The following is a 13,890-nucleotide window of genomic DNA, read 5'->3' on the forward strand; positions in this document are numbered from 1 at the left end:
TAAACTTTATGGCCAAAATGACTCTCCCCTATCCCAAAGGTCCTTGTAGAGTTATAAAAGTTATAGTTAGTAATACTTGCCAGCTGAAATGGGAGGTGAATTCATAGTGTATTGTGTGATGGTTGGGAACTAAAAGACATTTCGGCTGCAAAATACAACAAAAATGTTCTCTTGGGACTCTGACAAATCGATTTGCAGAAATCCTGGACCTATGAGTTCATTTCCGCAACATCAGAGAGCTTAAAATTGCGCTTCGATTGAAACAGTCAAGTGTCCAGCCTTCTTCAAGAACAATATTTATATTTTCCCCCCGCTGTAAAAGAGATACTTTAAATTCAGCCGTCACAGCCCATTGGTGAGAGCATTCTGTCCGTGTCTGTCTGACTGTTGGCAGAGATTTGTGGGATTCTCTTTCCTGGAGATGAAATTTACTTCAGCGAGGCAGATTTGGGTCAAAGAACTAGAAACTCTTTACTACCCCTTGCCATGCTTTTCTTTCTTTTTTTTTTTTTTTGCTTTGAATCACATCTTCACACACATAAATGGTTGCGTCATTTAGTTTGATTCAAGCAAAACTGCTCAACCTTAAATTTCTTTGTCAAGATTGGCATCTTTTTCTTAAACTTTCCTTTGGGATGCCAAAAGGTAATTCTACCATAACAGTAAACAACATTTTCTTCCCTGTTGCTTATTATTTTGTTCAAATACTGATAAAAGTATGATAGTTGCAGTAGGTCGGTAGAAGCCAGCATGTCCCCACTCCCCCTTACACTCTTAGAAATAAAGGTGCTAGATAGAACCATAAAGGATTCTTCAGCTTGTTCCAATAGGAAAACCCTTTTTTGTTCCTGATTGGTGAAACCTTTTAGAGAATTCTGCCTACAATCCTAGAATATAAAGGGTTATACCTAGAACCATCTGTGAAAGGTTTCACCCAAAACCCCCCTTGTGAGGTTCAACAGAACAGAAAAAACCTGTCTATGGTGAAATGGTTTCAACCAGAACCCTCTCAGCAGATTCTATTTAGAATCTTTCCACCTTTTAATGGTGCAAACAACAACACACCCAGGGGGTTCTACCGAAAACTCTTTTATATTATGGTGTGAAGAACCCTTTTGATTGAGTTGATGAATGAGTTCTTCAAGAATCTTAACAATCCTTGAGGAAGTCCTTCTTCCAAAAGTGTTCTTTGGATTAAAAGGGTTCTTCATGGAACCCAGTCTGGCTCACACCAGTAAGAATTCATTTTTAAACTCATTAAATCATGGTTTAACTTATGTTGCACTAAATCTTAAAATTAAGAAACCTCAGTTTAGTTTTACCTCAAAACCCAGATTAAATTTAATTCTGTTGTGCCAAGCCTGTGATCCAGTATTGATTTAATACTTACACTTGAAGAGCTTTAGCTTTGAAAATGGTTGCCTTTTTGAGATGGATTGAGCAAAATAATCGAGTTCCTCAAAGAAAGTTAAGGGACAGACTTCAACACAACCAAATTTTATGTGTCTTTCAGTCCAGGTTTTGTTGAGGCATCGTGAGCAGGCAAACTAACCTCTTAGCTAGCTGGCAAAGAATATCAAAATCTGTCGTACTTTTTAGCTAGCTAGCTAGTAAACAATATAACTTTTGTTTGTTTTTACTTTTTACCCTGCTAGCAACAAGTGCAATTTTGTCAGTGGTTTCCTCCCCTCTTTTGTACTGATTAGTTAGGCCGAGATTAGATCTTAATTGTGCAACATAGGTCTTCTTAATTAGAGTTACTCATTTTAAACCTAGTTTTGTTAAACTGTGATGGGAACTAATCTTAGATTAACTTAATCTTTGTTGGTGCAACCCAGTCTTAGTCTTACAGTGAACCCTTGACAAATCTTGTCTTAAAAAATGGGTGCTTCACAAGCAAATGGACATGGATAGAACCTCAGCCCTTCAGTTAGAACCATTTTAGAACCTCTATTTCTAAGAGTGTACACTGTTACTGTTGAATTAGTAGCTCCTGTGGTTGCAGTGTTAGGCAATGTGTGTTTGTTCACCTCTGGGATTACGTTTGATTCCAAAGATGGTTAGAAAGACGAATTTTGTGTTTCCAAGGAAATCTCAATGGAACAAGAAAGTTGATTTCCAAGAAGGTAATCATGACAACTGATCTGTTAATGCCAAGGTTTCTGATGAACTTGTGAATCATGCTTGAACATCCAAAGTAAAGCTTTAGAACAATCCCTAAAAACCTATGGATGGATGGCAAGAAACTAGTCCATGAGTGTGAAAGAAGAGGGAAAAAAGATCCATCAGAGCAAATTGTACAAGCTACCATTATAGTAGAATAAAACAAACATTATTCTAACTGTACTGAAATGTTAGTGCGTCTTCAAGATGACTGGATTACATGAGATTCTGCAAGTAAGTCTAATTAATGTCTTCTTTTATTTGACATTTGATATCAGGGTGAGTGTTGATGTAATCTCGCAACATATCAAAGTTTTTGGCCGGAGACTTTGTGGTGACAGGAGGCTGAAGGCATCAGGTTAGGAGGAGGTGGGTTCTTCCTTGGCTTTTACGGGATCTCAATGAATCAAACAGGACCCTGACACAAGCTACATCATTTCCCGGGACACTGTGGTTATCAAATTACATCGCACCTCGTAAACCTGCCAGTCGGTTGCCACCAGAAAACTCTAATCCTCTACCTTCACCGAATGATATGCAGTCCGTTTGCCAAAAGCCTCTCTGGAATTGGGTATTTCAGATATCGAATGATCAGATTGCACTATTGTCTGGAAGCCCTGAGGATATTGTGTTGCTCCATTTGTCAAAATAAACTTCTTTTATAGATTTCTTTGAATTATTTTGGCCTCCTTTGACAGTATAAGTCAAAGCTTAGAGAGGGAATTTGATATGAACTGTATACACCCTGGTGAAGCAATAAGTCTTTTAGCCAAACCTATGAAGATGTCATGTCAGGTAGAAATGACATATAAAGCTGTCATGCAGCCTTGGGTGTACCACGGGTCTGGTTTTAAGAGGGTGACATCACTTTCTTGGTCAGGTGAAGTCTTGGAGTATTGTTATATAGACAAAGAGTAAAGTGAAATGTAAATATAATTTGGGAGTGTAATAATTGTAATGTTGGCTGAATAAAAAGGGTTACTGTTTAATATGTCGGAGTGTCTATTTGCACCGAGGTGAAAATAGTCACACGGCACCTTCTTAGATACTACACCCTGCCCCCTAGTTCAGCTATAAAAAGCTTAGGCAATAGGCAACAAAGCCACTTCGGTTAGGTTTTGGTGTAAACAGTCACATTGGCTATTTGCACCCTGATTGCAAATAGCACCTCTGTTGGCTATGGACCCCTGCGTACTGGTGTTTGCCATGCTAGGCTATATACACATTGGTGTAAATAGCTACTTTAGCTATTTCACTATGGGTGCAAATAGCATTGTTGGGTCCTGATGCTAGTAACATCTGATTTAATATTTTTAGTTCATCCCGCACAAAAAAATGCTTTGTGCTACTTCGAAAAACAAGGATGGAAGGACGGAAGAATTAAGAACACATCGCTCAGGAGCTGAAGTGGAGGTTGTACACACAGAAGTTAGCTGAAGTATACTGAAAGGATTGCCAACCAGGCATGGCATTGTGGGTAGGCCTAACTGGCCTGAGCCTATCCATTTGTCCAACTGTCCCATCCTAAATTACAGAGAGAACACACATGTTCTCAACTTTCACTTTTTATTATCAAAATTAACATTTAATACACCACAAAGACAAAAAAAAAAAAATTCCTTTCTCACAAAGAAAAAGACAACATTTATTAGGTAACTATCCAGTGTGAAGTCTGGACCAACCAAAACAGCAAATAGTGCCAGAATATTTTCACATCTACCTCTGTGAATAGAGTATTTATTTCAACCAAACCAGACGTGGTGATTGTGGGAACAGTGGAAAGACTAATCGGGACCGTTCTGGTGAGTTTTATTTCATTTCTGTCAAGTGTGGATGAAGCCATGATTAGTTAGGGCAGTTTTGGTTTAAAAAAAGAATGAACTTCACTCATTTGCTTAGGTTGGACTGTATATACGATGTACTGTACACTGTAAAAAATAAAGTAGTTCTTTTAACTTAAAGTTGAACTTAAACTTAAATGTCCAGGGTACCTTAAAATTTGAAGTTGACTGAATTTGAAAAGACAAGTTGAGGTAATTTTGTAATGATTCAAAACAAATGAACTTTTCTAACATATTCAATAAACTCAAGAGATTAAACCAATAACTGTTAAGTCTCACTTATGCGTATTACAAACAAATCTGATTTCCTTTTACAAGAGTTCTTCATTTCTTATCTTAACGTGTATTAGTGACAGCAAATTTTCATCATATTTTTTTCTTCAAACTGTAAAAAGGAAAGTTGTAACTCAAACAATGCATGCTGGGAAGTCTGATCTTAATTTAACTAGAAAAGATTAGTTGATTTCACTAAATTATTTTTTATAGTGTACATGATTGTATTCAGACACATAAGAGCTCAGAGAGCCATGTGGATGGTAGAATGTTTTTGAGCCACAGACAAACAAAAACGTCCACATCACCCACTGCTCAGCATTTACATTTATGTCACTATACCAGCAATCTAAAGTCCTGCCTGTTTGTCCTTCAGCACTAAATCAACAGTCGCATTCCTATTATAGTAGTGATGCATCAGTGGAAAACAAACATGGACTATTTGCAGTTGGACATGATGGACAAAGGGCAAAGAGAGACGTGAAGGGTATGAATGTGTAACAATTAATGAATCATATGCTTGTCTGCCACTCTCTGGTTGAACAGCTCAGGGGAATAATCCCTCTCTTTCCATCTAGTTGAGCATGTTTTGGTAAAACATCTTGACAAGTCCTTGGGCATGTGCACCAAAAACAATCCGAGCAGCACACGTCTGCAAGTGCCAAATCAGCATACACAAGAAGACATGAATACAACATTTTTATTGGCGTACAAGCAACCGAAATGTAATAGTGTGACTGACTCCATAAGTCTGTCGGTGTGGACGAAGAACTGTGCAAATATACTGACGTGCCAAGACCCCAGTATAGCAGTGAAGGCATGTGTAGTCTTTGGACAATCCTTGATAACAATCTGAAATGTATCCCCCCTTCAATGTGCAAAATAACGTACCCGCAGCAGACTCAGCTTACTGGTGCGTTTTATGAGCGGGGGCGAGCTTTTATTTCAAGTTGCATGAAATCAAATCTATGGGAATACGAGCACATCTGTCTCTGAATTATTGAGCAAATATTTTGAAATAAAACAGCTTTTGCGCTGTCAAACATGGGATGTCAAAACGAGGCAGCAGCCTGAGATGGGTGTTAGAGAGTGTGAAAGTGAATGGGAGGCTCAGCGAGTAGAGAGCTTGACAGTGCTGACTGTGCACCAGTCATTCAATCGGTTTGAATTTAGCTGAATACACATAGGCTGTTTAAACTGGCCCTCCGGATTGATCTATGATCACAGGAAGCCGTGTCATGCCCAATTGTTACTTTGCTTTTATGACGCTGAAGCATCTCATACAGTAAATTCCAAGAGATGTGTGCTAACAGCTCCCTCCTGCAGTGAATGTATATCCATCCTTTCCACGGGGATTAAAAGTAGATCATTGTAAATAGATAGTGACCCCATAAAGCTGTTCCTGTGCCATGTTTCAGTCTGCTTCCTCCTCTCTACAGAAAGACTAATGTAAATCTATAGGCCCAGGGAAAGGCAGGGGGGAGTGGAGGGGGTCATGTGTAAATCAGTAGGCATTCACTCAGCTTGCATAAGCATGTCCTGCGTGAATTAGTCCACGCAGCTACTGAGAACAACAGCTGAAGAGGTAAGACTGTGCTCAGATAAAAAAAAAAGTCTGACAGTTCACCGGAAGCAACACAAAGGTGAGATCTTTTTTTGCTTTTACAAGAGAAGAGGCTTCAAGGATGAGAACTAACTAGTAAACATCCCCACCTTCAATAAAAAACAGCGCAAAGTCACCATAAACTCTGCAATAGGATGTATCCGGAATCGTCTTTCATGCAATTGATGACACGGGATCCTACAGGGCAAGGTTTGGGTCAAGGTTTGAGGTTAGATAAAGGTTAGGTCTAAGTAATGATTGCCATTAAGGAAGTCCCTCACAAGAAATGTAATACATACGACTGTTAGCGTGTTCTATATGTCTCTCTGCATATATGAATGTGTATTAGCACAAGTGAGGGTAGTCTCAGGAGAATCTTGGCACCAACATTCCTCTGAATTTTAATGTCCATATCCATCTTCGGATACAGTAGCATTATTAGGCTGACACAGCTCCCCTATGAGGCGCTGCTTTCCTCCTGCGGACATCCCGCTAGGAAAGACAATACTTGGGTTTCACATTTACATTCAAGGCATTTAGCCGCTGTTTTTTTATTCAGAGTGATTTACAATGAAAGAAACTGTCAAATATATACACTCTTAGAAATAATGGTTCTGAAAGGGTTCTTCCTGAGGGGCTGAGGTTCTACTTAGAACTAGTGGCTTCTGAGGAGCCCTTTTTTCCTTAAAGAACATTTTCATCAAGGGTTCATCAACGGTTCTATGTATGAAAAAAAACTATAAAACTCTTCTCAGTAGAACCCCCTGGGGCAAGAACCCTCCAAGGATTTCAGAAAGTCTTGAAGAACTCCTTTGTCAAAGGTTCATAAAGGATTCTTTGAACCATGATATAAAAAGGTTCTCTGCAGATGCAACTATGAGTTCTAAATGAAACCCTTGGAATATGAAAAGGCTCTCTTGATTGGTTGTAGATAAAATCTAAGAACCAAAATGCTTCTTGATAGAACTCAGTGACCGTGATCTAAACAAAACCCTTAAAATCTAAAAAGGTTCACACTCGAAGCCCTTTAGTGGGTTCTAGATAAAACCCTTGAAAAACAAAAGTGCTCAGTTGAACCCTGTGGGTCGCTTTTGTTTGCACCCTTAGAAAGTGGAAGGGTTCTGATTACAACCCCCACTGGTTCTGGGTAGAACCATTACACTATCGAAGGGTTCTCTATAAGGGTTAAACGGGTTCCAAGTAGAACCTCGATAAAGGGTTTGACCAGGAACCAAAATGCAATCTCTTATGGAGACAAAGAACCCTTTATGGTTCAAGGTAGCATTTTTATTTCTAAAAGGGCAGACTTCTAGATCAACATGGTTGATTTCCGACATGCATGATGAAAGTTCGCAGATTTCCAGTCTGTGCTGTATTTTTTAAAATGAAATTCTTTCTGGCTCTATATGTAAAATGATTCCTAGATGTATGTACAGATTACATACTGATCTCTACCTCTTGGATACAACAAACAAAAGGCACTTTCACACAGGAGGGAGGAGGACTTAGTTCAAATTCCTCTAATTTCCAGCAGCATTTTCCCTCTGTGTTTGTAATAGATAGGTTACAAACACACACACTCACCGCAAGTTCTCAAGAAGGTCAAATTGGCCATGCAACCTACACATTTAAGTTGTTCCGTGGACTCCTGAGCACACGTCTGCTGGAGATTCGAGTAAACACCTTCCACCACAAGTGTTTATGTAGTGCCGAGATTCACTGAAGGACACCTACACAGGTCTGCTGTTCTCTCTAATGATTAAACACATGGGAAAATGTTTGCTGGGACACGCCAAATATTTGTTCATTGGGCTTTACCTACCACTAAGCTCTTAAAATATGCAGTAATTGATACTATAGCACAGGAGGTCCTGAACCTTTTTTTGATATAACGGAGCCTCAAATAGATGTGCATTAAATCATGATTCTTAGCAGTTAGGTTTGGTACAGATTTAATCATGGGTAATTTTATCATGTATACAATTAATAGCACATATATTCTTGTCTTCTATTCATTCACACATACACACACACATATTCATACACTGTTGGCAGCGGCATTAGAGTTTTGAATGTTCATTCAATGACACTCAGGATGGCCTGACAGCTTTCTGGAACAACTTGTGGGGCTTTTCCATTGACACTTTTGCCCTCGCCGAGTTCAACCCTGCTGCAGCAAGTCAAACTGTCTTGCGCTGATTTGCACTTCCATTACAACTCTTAACATGCCAAGTTATGCCAAGTCACATCCGAGATGGACCTTTTCTAGAGTGTGGTCAAAGCGTACCAGACCCGCCTCCTAGTGGCCGGTGGCAATGTCTCACTGATTGCAATCCACCTATGACCCTCCCTTTCTCCCTCTCTAACACGTCTGTTTTGAGAACTTGCGTGTGCAATAAAACAGAGAGAAAATGTTTTTAAAAGTCTTTGTGTGTTCAGCTCTAAATGCTTTTGTGGCTTCTAACTGAATATCTTTGGTTTGAAGTTTGGTGTCTGTCTGCTATGTTACTGTTTCATGCTTGCTTTCAGCCATATAGTCATGTTAAGTTACCTCTAATGAAAACCCAAACTTTCCTAATTTTGCTGGTACATAATAAAAGCCTATAAATAATGGGGGACTTTTGTTGTGAAGAATTTATAAGAAGGAAACCTTTTATCTGTTGTTGTACACCTGCTTGATTTAAGCTTTGCCAAGCATGTCTTCAGTTAAGAGACACATCATCAAGCTGGTAGCCGTGTTTTAATGGAGATGCATCAGGTAATAAATAGATTATATCAGGCATATTTGTTTCTAAATCTGTGCAGTTCAAGTTCATTATAATTGCAGTATGACTCAAGCACAGCCTGTAAAGTTTTAAATGTACAAGTGGTGTTTTGATGGTTTCTTTGCATTGAAGGTCTTTGTGGATATACCTGAAGTGAAAACCAGATATCTCCAGCAAAAAAAAAAATCAAAAAAGCGGTAATTATGAAGTGGTAATGTGTACAAAAAGTCATCATTTTCAGGGAAATTACTTTTTAGCTGTGACCGGTGGCTCTAGAGGGTTTGGTTGGTTAGTCAGTTGATCCACAGAAATTTGTCAACCTTTGGTGGCCACAGTTTTTGCCCTAGGAGGCTGAAATTTAGCATGGAGGTCAAGTCTGTGTGTGTCTGTAAAAAAAAATGCATTCGTGCCAGTTGACTGAAACAGGACATAGTAATGGGAGTGGCCCATAACTTCCAAAATGGATTCATCACTCCTCATTTTACAGGGATGCCCATGGACCATCTTCCAAACCGAGCAACCATCATTCAGGCTATCATATTAAATATAATATTAGATTCTTAATGAAAATCGCAGATCAGTAAGCCAGTGCCATACATTGTCGTTATGATGGAGGGAAAGATATGACTTAATTTTTATGTTAATTTTTCGATCAGCTTCACAGACATGGTTCTGTAAATATAAAATAAAAGCTGTCAGACTTTGACTTAAAGAACTGCTTATCCACCTTGAATATTAGAGTTTAACTGTTTCATGATGGTTTCAATTATGTTCCAGAGGCTTTTTCATTCTGATCAAGATATAATTCTCCAAGAGACACTCAACCCTTGTAATGTTATTATAGTTTTTGGCAGGATCTTAAAAAACAAAATACATTTTGAAAACATTAGCTTTTAGTTTTAAGAGCAATGGGGGGGTTGTAGTTCCTTTCTTTCTCTTCCTTTTCCCTAAAGTCTTTGGACTGGTTTTCACTGAGAAATACTAATGAGGTGTGTTAAGCTGTGTGTTGTGGAAATAACATCACTGTGAAGTGCACATGCACCCACTGGAGTGGACATTTGTGGGACTACCTTCATGTGTGTGGAGCGCACAACTGCTGTGTTATCAAGATGCTAGCTTTTGGATGCCTTGCTGAGGACACACTACAGCATCACCACCCCAGAATGGCAAAGCCTGGGCCGAGGCCTGCTAGCCTGCTACTCAGTAACCCTAACCCACCTTCCAGCTGTCTCTCTATCAGTGAAAACAGTTTTAGTTTTCCTTTTCAACACAGCAGCCTTATTTAACTCTACTAATGACCCCTTGCTGAGACCTTTGTTCTAGTATTTCAGCATTTCATGATCACTGGGGAACCTATGCGCAATAATCGGAAGTAAAAAGTCAATTTATTGACATTTATCAACATAATTAATATCCCTTTAGAATACAATCGCATGCAGACGGAGCATTCAGCTCTAATAAAGTGGCTAAAATGTTGAGTGTTTGGCTGTTTAGTTTAGCAGAGAAGGTACCATCAGAAAGCTGGATTGTGAGTATTAAGATTCCCATGACTGTTGAGAGGAAACATTCCAGCTCTTCTTGTTCGTGACGTGAGCAGCGCCGCGGTCTGGGAACCATGACGCAAACTTACACAGTCCGCAATTTAAACCCCCCGACGACTCTCTCTGCACCATCGCGACGCATTTTCCTCCACCTCATTTCTGAAAATCAGGCGGAATTATTTGGAACGCGTCGCGAGTGCTGATGAGTTTACATGCAAGCGGGCATGTTTACTTCAACATAATTTCCCTAGTTGTCTAAATCCTTGTGTTGTTGGCAAACTGCACGGACAAATTAGCTTTGACGGATCTAGGAACACTGCCGTCCTACATTTTTGTGTGTTTGTTCTAAACAGAGACAGTGTGTGTGTATTACTCATGTTGTGGGGACATGAACCTGTTTACACACTCACATTATGGGGACTCGCCTGCCTTATGGGGACATCAATGAGGACCCATAATGTAAATCATAAATTTCAGGATAAAAATTTAGGTTAGGGACACCCCATTCAAATAGATACAGTTCCGTTTCAGAATCCACTAACCTGTATAATATATAGGCACCCAGAACCCAGATTCCGGAATCGGAAATTGGATTTTGGAAATACCGCGCATGACCATTCGGTGGCGCCCTTGTCCACCTTTTGCCGAAAAATCCCGAAACGTAGCTTTTTCATGTATAACGTGTTTTTAATGGTCGTAAGTACGAATACGGGTGTTTGTCCTAACTTAACGCCAAGATGCGGCCGGGGCCGTTCTGAGTGCTTTTAAGGCCCCGAAAGGATGCCTTCGATGCCCGATCGCTGCCCACGCGACCCAGGGGGCCCGTGGACCCGTTTGAGCAGCTTTGGCCCCGGGCCTCTGGCCGTGGGCCCCCACGGCGCCCCGGAGTCGTGGGGCCGCCGGCTCCATCTCGGCCACCGAAGGTCGTAGAGAGACGGCGGAGGGACCGCCGCGCGCCTCTCGGCCCCCTCTGTCCCACGAGCGGGGCGGGGTCCCCCCGTGAGGACTTCGCGACGCAAACTTCCCCGTAGGGCCGAGCCGGACGGGCGACCGGGAAGCCCGCGGCCAGCCGTCGGCGACGGTGCCGGAACAGGCCCCCCGCCACGCTCGGGCCCCGAGTTACAGGCCGTCGAAGTGCAGTTCGGGCCGACCTTCGGCGGGCCGTAAGTCGGCCGGGGAAGGTCCTGGGGACTTGGGGCGCGGTGCGTCTCGATCGTCCCGGGCCCGCGCACGAGGCAGGCGGACGCGACCGAGGAAGGGAGGCTCCGCGGGTCGACGGCCGTGGGGAAAAATCGCCCCGACCGGCTACCCGGCTGACCCCCCGGCCCGCCGAGGGCGGATCCGCAGACGGAATCCCTCCGGCTCGTTTCCCCGCGACTTGAGGGCATGTCAAAGTAGGGACAGATTAACATGGAGATAGGTAGGATTCCCGAAGCTGGATGTGCATATATACAGGGATTCGGGTGGTGAGCTCTGCCCACTAGGGGGTGCGAGGTTAGGGTGAGGGGGGAAAAAAACATCGAGTCACGGGGCCCGGGCGGGGGTCCGCGTGGGGGGTCCCGAGGGCCCGCGGTCCGAGCGGGTCCCGTCCGCCCGCGCTCCAAGGGCCGTAACTCGGGGAGTGAAGGTCCCGGGGACGGGGGGGCCAGTTCCTCCCGATCGTCCCGGACCCGCGCACGAGTCAGGCGGGCGCGACCGAGGAAGGGAGGCCCCGCGCGTCAAAAGGCGGGTGGAAAACCGTCCCGACCGGCTAACCGGGGAGTCGCCCGCCCGCCCTACGCGGGGCCGCCAGCGGCGTTCCTCCGGCTCGTTTCCCCGCGACGTGAGGGCGGGTCAAAGTCAGACAAATTAACATGGGAGTAGATGGGATACCCGAAGCTGCACTCTCAAATATACAGGGACGCGGGTGGGGAGCTCTGACCACAAGGGGGTGCAAGGTTAGGGTGGGGGCCCCCAAAAAAAAACGTTTTACGTGGCCAGCCCAACCACCCATCGGGTTTTTCAAAGTCCCGCTCAAATCGAGACGGTGCCTTGGGTCCCTATTTTCTCCTCTAAATGCTCGGAAAGCTCAATTCAGGCCAAAATGCCAGCGCGGAGCGGGGGAGGGGCGGATTTGGCTAACTTTTGATAGGAAGGTGCTAGAGACTCGGGAGAGGGCTCTACCCCCACTATATCGATGACGGGCTTTTCGACGGTACTGCTCCCGTCCGTGTGCGATGTCGGGAAGTAGGCGTAACCCAGGAAAAAATGGTTGTTCGGGGCCTAGCTCCGGAACGGAGAGCCGTAGGGGCACGGGTCCGAGTCCGGTGCGTTCGGGGCACCCAACATAGGTACATAGGGCCCCCTGCACCACCCCTGCACGTCAGGGGACGTATCCGACCTCTAACCTCTGGATGGAAACGCTCGCAACTCGGCAACGGAAGCGGCTAGGATGGCGGTTCGAAGTGCGTCGCGAAGGTCTCTCCCTCCTCTATCGGACGGCCGGGGTCGGTTTCGGCCACGGACGCTTTTGCGCAAAACGGTGCGTGGAAAACCGTCCCGATCGGCCACGTCCTCGCCAGCCGCCTGGCCGACTTCCATCTGTAAACGGAATTCCTCTGGCTCGTTTCTCCGCGACGGGAGGGCCTTCCAAAATCAGAGAAATCAACATGAAAATAGATGGGATTCCCGAAGCCGGACGCACAAATAAACAGGGATACGGGTGGTGAGCTCTGACCACTAGGGGGTGAAAGGTTAGGGTCAAGGCCATAGGAAACATGGCCTTATATGGCCTACACAGGAACCAATAAGGGGTTTCCAAGCGCCGCTCGAAGTGTTGCGATTGGCAGCGAGCGGGGGAGGGGCGGACAAAGGTAACTTTTGATAGGAAGGTGCTAGAGACTCGGGACCTGCGCCTAAACCCCCATTTGAAGGGGTGCCAGATCCAAGGGTACCACCCCCGAGCCTCTACGCCAAAGTCGGTGCACAGAGTTGGCATTAGGAACACGGGGCCCATATCGACGGTCCAGCGGGTCGCGAGTTGTCGGTGGAGCCTGGTCCCACGTCTGTAGGGTATTCCTGGGGGGTGTTATCGGAAAGGAAAAACCTTCCGGAATTCTATCTACATGGGACACGTTAAATAGATACAGATAGGGATACCATAGATACAACTGTGGATTTCATGACTCTTTTTGGCCACCAGGCTGCCCCAGGGCACGTGAGCCACAAAATTCGTAACCCATAGTATGCGGGCACGTGGGAGGTACCAGGAACCGTCGAGTTTTCAAAGGTCTGGGCCTTATCTTGGGCACAGGGCCATTTTAGCAACCATGTTCCGTACCCCTATCTACCCCATTCAAACTTCAAAGTCAGTTTTAGGTGTCTTCCTGGGAGGCTAGGGAGAGGAGGCGCACGTGCCCACGTTGGACACGATGCGAGGTATCTGGAAAAATTTTTTTCGGTTCGATACGCCCCCGTGTGGCTGAGTTAAGGGAAGGATTCCACATCACATGCTAAAGGGTCTTCCCGCCACCATATTTGTATCTATTTGACCTCTTGACCTTTTGCCCTCAAACCCTCGTAACTCGGGAACAGATGGGGCTAGGAAGCTGGTCGGACCTGTGTCCCGAAGGGCTCGACGGGCTCTATCGCATATGTCGGGCAGGGGTCCGTGGCACATACTTTTGCGCAAAGTCGCTCGCAGAGCCTGATGCGCCACACCCCCC

This window comes from Lutjanus erythropterus, chromosome 17 (assembly GCF_056507025.1).
Source record: "Lutjanus erythropterus isolate fLutEry1 chromosome 17, fLutEry1.hap2, whole genome shotgun sequence".
In the NCBI taxonomy this organism is placed as follows: Eukaryota; Metazoa; Chordata; class Actinopteri; order Lutjaniformes; family Lutjanidae; genus Lutjanus; species Lutjanus erythropterus.